Below are 6,109 nucleotides of genomic sequence, written 5' to 3'. Positions count from 1 at the left end.
TCCAGTGAGATGGTCAGACTGTCAGTGGCTCACACGGAGAGGAAAAGGGGAGGGAAGATGGGTGCACACACTCCTAGACCCAGGTAGCCTCCTCGCCGGACGATGCCAGGCCGAGTCAACCTACATGGGTCGGATCTCCTAAAGATCCTCTAGTTACCGGGCTTGCGTTAGAGTAGTTCTGGTCACGAGCCAAAAGACTTCGCAGAGTACTCTGGGCGTCTTCCGGTAACACTCAATTCACACTGTGTACACACACACACACACACACACACACACACACACACACACAGACTACACACACCAACATACCAAGGCCTTATACCAGGTACTACTCCTGAGTACCTCCAGGTACTATTCCCAAGTACCTTGATGCATCACTTGAGGCGGTAAAAACCCCTCTTGAGGCAGTAACAACTCCTCAATACAGGTGCAAACCCTATGCACCTAGCATATGCTTACAGGGGGCGGCAAACAATTCCCCTATTACGCCGCTCAGCATCTGACCTTGCTGCACAGTCAATAAGTTCGGATGGCGTGAGCCCAACAGGGGCAGACGGCCCCACGGACAGTCCTCCTCCGACACCCCAATAGAGATTTCAAAAGGTCTCTTACCTCTATTGTGGCGCCATGGGGTTCGAAGGGGAACGATCCGTAGCAGCTGCCGTTGCCTCAGTGGGCGTTGCCATCCCGGACGAGCCCCCAAATTGTCGGAGAAAAACTGAGTTCTCACTATTTTTGTTTAGGTGCAGCAAGTCAGAGGCTTTATTATTAACTCTCACATGTGCAGAGGAGAGAGCAAGTAGGTCTCTCTCTGGTAACTAATTACAGCAAGCATTTATACCTTTCATTTCAGAAATAATGAGGGACAGCTGCATTTTGTTTATACATAGGCCATCTTGATATCTCATTTCCTTACTTGTTTTGACTCTTGCCTACATACAATTAGTTTCTATACCTTATCTACACAAGGTCTTCTACACCTTATCTATACTGAGGTCACAATGACTTCTTACACAGCTCTTTCTCACCCCTCTCACACAATCCTCACACAATCCTCGCTTCTACAAATCTCGCGTTATCAGGGTTATCAGGGTCACAGCTAGCTTGACTCTTGCTAACAAAGACTGTCTCTTGCTAACGAAGCCTGACTCTTGCTAACAACCATCATGCATTGCAGTTCCCTTCTGTCAGTTCTTTTCTCTGCTTCCACAACCGCAAGAAAACACCAGGAACATTAGAAGTTTCCATTCATTACAAGGCTGGCTTCTGTTCTCATATACACTTGTTTGACATTGGTGACTCTTGATTTTACACTACTGTACAGTAACTTCTGAAAGCAACAGTAACGGTAGGCTTATACCGGGTTGTGGTATGAATTTTGCCACTGCAGTTGAATTATGTAATCACAACTGTTTGGCTGTCTTTGAAAAACTATGATGAATTAGACCCAAGCTTCTGAAAGGCTCAGCACACCAGCAAATAGGGCCAAATTATCAAAAGAATGCATTAAAATAGGCACTAAAATAAGTGGCCAGATCTTCAAATCAGGTCAGGTCAACCAACATTTATTTTTCATTAGTGTGTTTTAATTAATATGGCCATTTTGCTACAAAAATAAATGTGATGAATTAAAAATATCTAAGAATGTGTAAAGAAATCCTATTTGTTTTTTGTGGATGGTTTTGTTATGCCAGAGAAATCTTTCTATGTTGCAGGAGGTTTCTGTTGAAATTAAGAAAATGCGAAAGTATATTTTTATATTGACAGTGATAAATACACTGTTAAACTGTGGTCTCAAGAAAATTGCCTGTTCTGAATGTTTTGAATACGTGGCATCAATCAGAAATGGATTGAAATGGGCAAATTACAACATAGCCACTGTCTATTTTTTTTTTTTTTTTTTTTTGGTATAGTATAGTTCAGGGACACACAGGAACAGGTCCAACACTGCTGGCAGAGCTCTGGCAGCATGCTTCACATTCTCCATCAAGCTCATGCCTCATGGACTAATCCTACTAGCAGTTCTTGGGGTCTCTATTCCAACTCCATTACACTCGCTAGTATCTGCACTATACTCATTAGAAACCTCACCTACAGGCCTGGCCCTTTAGAATTCTTTCTGTCCTGCAGGAAGTGTGTTTAATACAGGAATTTAATTGTATTTAAAGGAATTGACTGTGGAGAACAGGAGAAAGAGAAGGAGAGGACTGACTCTTAAGCTTATTTCCCACCTTTTAAAAAAAAGAATATTGGCACCTACAGTAATATTTTATCAAGTTTCCAATATGTTTAAGTTGATTTTTCCATCCAGTGGACAAACCCCACAGCCACATGTTGTCGCAAATTAATGCACGTCTTGAGGCCTAAGGCAGTTGGGCTGTGGGGTCCCACTTCCAAAAGGGATGTCAGACAGAGTCTGTGCCAACGAAGTATGGCAGAGATGCTGGAGCCAGAGACAGTGGTTGGAGCCTACTGAGGCTTAGGGGAGCTTAAAAGCACATTGACCTCAGCGTGTGGGTCTAGCAGGGGGAGCTTAAACAAGTCTCTGACAGTAAAATATTTGAGTTTTGTTGTAGTTGCTATTCTTCATAGCTTGATTTTAATAGCAGAGGGACCATTATGATCCTCCAGTTGGATCTCCTGCATAACACAGGCCAAAAGTACCTCACCCAGTAATTTCTGCCTCTAGTCTATATCTTCTGGTTGCAGTATAACATCTCTTTTAGCAATATATCCAGTCATGGCTTACAGACTCCAAGTGCTGAAGAATCAATCCACCGCATTCCTGGGTAAATTGTTCCAATGGTTAAAAATGTGTGCCTTCTTTCTAATCTGAGTTTGTGTAGCTTCAGCTTTTGCTAGATTAAGTAGCTGTCTCCTATCAGAAATTTGTTCTAGCTGCTTTTAGATTACTATCAAATCACTTCTTACAACTCCTATTGTGTACATTTATGTGTGCATTTGCCTCTTTTCTGTTGCTGGTATGGTCCCGTTCATAACAATCATGAAAAATTCATGTGAAAAATTTACTGTTGCTAATAAATAACCCCAAACATGTTCTAGCTCTAGTAAGCATATTTTCTGTTTACTCACACTGACTGGACTTCTATATCTTCATGACTTTTAAAAATAATTTTCTCCATCAGATTCACTATACTAATTTTAAGTGGCCTTGATGGTGACTGCTTCATATAGCTTCTTTGCATTCATCTGATGAACAGCAGATGGTGTTTTTCTGGCACTGGACTCATTTCATTCATTGTTTGTTTTTCATATGCCTGGCTGTTATTGCCTTTATTATGGAAAGTGATATCCGCTTTTGGTCAAAGCATAAATGCGTTGAACTCTTTACTGAGTGCTGTCCTGCAAATTCCACTTAAGTAAATTTTACACACATTATATAATAAATATGTGCTTTTTTTTTCTTTGGTGGGGATTGTTAATTCTAGCCCACAGTTCTCCCCCAGGTTCTCCACCTGCTCCCTCTGTAATAAAATGTCTTCATTCGCAGTGCAGAGAGTGACAATTTTATAATGAGTTATTGATATTCTGCATATTCCATTTAACTTCTGAGTGAGCTCGTTATTGCTCATCTCCACAGTCTAATGCAAACCACACATTCTTTTCCATACACCAGCCTGAGTAGCCAGGCTTGGTGTGGGGGATTCTATGGCAGCTAATCCCCTGAAACAGCAACTCTGACTCTGACTTCTAATATGCTTCTACTCTTTGGGGGACTGCGACAAGTGGTGGTAGTTCTAGTGGGCCCTCCCCATTGCTCCCATGCTCTATTATCCTAGGTCCCACTGCAAAGGAACTCTTGGGGATGCCACTCAGACCTGGGCTCTGCAGCAACCAGGTAGTACATGACCTTGGTGCAGGCTTCCTCCTGTTACCTGTGCAATGGACTAGCTGCATCTGGGACACTAACCTCTTTAAGAAAATAGGAGCGAGGTTTAGCAGAATGGCAGTTGTTTCATCCCATGTAAATGATTCTTAAAATATCAGACTGTAAAACAGATTGGGATTCTATGGAATGCAAGACACTGTATACACACACACTGTATATGTATTACATTGTATTTACTCATAATGACTCCCCTGCCTGCCGCTTGATGGAACTATAAAGTGATCTCATGAGCTGCATGAGTGCTATCAAGCACCCAACTTGCAGATTAATGGTTCTTTTTGTTATTCAAACAGATCCCAAGAGCACTTTTTAATTCCACAAAGAGACTGGACGGGGGGCACATGCACATTTATTATTCAGTACTGCCACTCACTCAAAGATAGAATTTTTAGGCTTTGATGGGGATTTTTTTTTGTGCCCCCATCATATGAGAATCAAACATAATTTTAGATTAAAACTCTATGGAATGAAGTGACTTCTCTTTTGGAGAGAGGTGTCAGGAAGTCCTTTGCTGTGACTGATGAGAGGAAGTTTAGTCCTTTATAATTACTATGAGTAGGCAGGGGATTCTAAATAGTTAGTATTAGCAGGATTTATTTTTTCTTGTGTCAATGCACTAATAATATATTTGAGTTTCTTAACGCAACAGTAACAAAAGCTTTCTCCCAGGTGCCTCCACCTCCATTCTGGGCGCACTTGCATGACACAGAGTAAAAGCATAAATACAAAAACTTAGATTGAAACCACAGCAGTGGTTGGCCTTCAGCTTAAAACAATGAGACACTTTTAAGGCTGAAGCTCTGATTCAAACGCTTTCTGTCCTCTTGATCCCAGCAAATGAAGACTAATACCTTTGCCTGCAATGGACCCACTGGTAACAACATGCTTTTAAAAGCTGGGCTAAGTGTGAATTTCCTTAAACAGTGCAGTCAAAGTGAATGAGTGGCCCAAAATTTCAGTGGCCCAAAATTTCAGATTGCATGCAGCCAGGTCAGACTCATGAAGACAAGTGTGAAGATGTTCAAAACAGAAGTATGTTATATAGAAAAAGTCTTATGGGAAAGTAGTTAAAAGTTTTTAGAGATATAGTGGAAAGCTTAGTTGCTTATTAAGATTTGAGAGCTCATCTATGTCCCTGAGACCAAGTTTTTCAAAATGTAGCTAATGCTTTTGGGTGCCTCAGTTTTAATGTGCCCAATGTGAGTCACTTAAAGGGACCGATTTTCAGAGGTAGAGGCAGCAGTACTCAGCATTTTATGACCTCAAAATTAAGGCATCTATACTCACTGTACTCATTGCCTCTTACATTTGAGAAATCCAGCCAATACAGCTGACATTGTTCAGACATCTCCAAGTGGTTACATTTAAAACTGCATCACTTTTGGATCCACTCACTTTGTGCTGGATCCGTCTTATTTAGATTCTAAGCAGCGTCTCCCCCATTTCCAGCAGTCAGGCAATACTATGTGAAACGCAGTATTAATGGTCCTTCAATAAATTCTGTTCTTAAGACTCTCTCGTTCTTACCCACTTGAGGTAAAGAGATCCACTCCTGCTTTTTTAATCCACTCGGTTTACTCAATTTGTGAATCGCTCTGAGGCTTAGCTGGGAGATGGGTGATTGGATGCCCACAGGGAGGCAGCAGTGTATGTTCCCAGAGGCAGAAACACAGGAGCCTAGGGAATTTTTACTCTCCAAATTTAGGTGCTGAGTGAGTTTAGACATCACAAGGATTAGGGACTTTTTTGTGCATAGAAGTGGAGCCAAAAATGGGATTTAAGAGTCTAAAATAGGGCTTGCCTGTCTAACTCCTTCTGTGAATTCAGGCCTGAATCCATTAAAATATTTAGAGCGACAAACCAGCATTTTGATAAGATGGAGACAGACAGCATTGCTGACACTGCAACAGTACAGTGATCAGTTTATCTCATACTGCTTTCCACTGTGCTGCATTCTATCCTGTGAATATCAATTGATTCTACATGGAGAGCATTTTCTTATACTTCAGGAATAACACCGGCAATGTCATTCAGCATTGACTAACTGAGCTATGATAGAGAAGGGTTAGTTGAAGAAACACAAGAGGAACACAAAGAGGCATGACGGTAACATCTGCTTTTGCACTGTCACATCACTCAGAGTGCCTGTATGGTTGCTCTAATTCAAGCAGAATGGCTAAGATCGATGTCACAAAGAGC

This window comes from Malaclemys terrapin, chromosome 11, assembly GCF_027887155.1.
Source record: "Malaclemys terrapin pileata isolate rMalTer1 chromosome 11, rMalTer1.hap1, whole genome shotgun sequence".
NCBI lineage: Eukaryota > Metazoa > Chordata > Testudines > Emydidae > Malaclemys > Malaclemys terrapin.
The sequence above is the reverse complement of the archived record's forward strand: the minus strand, read 5'-3'. Positions refer to the sequence as shown.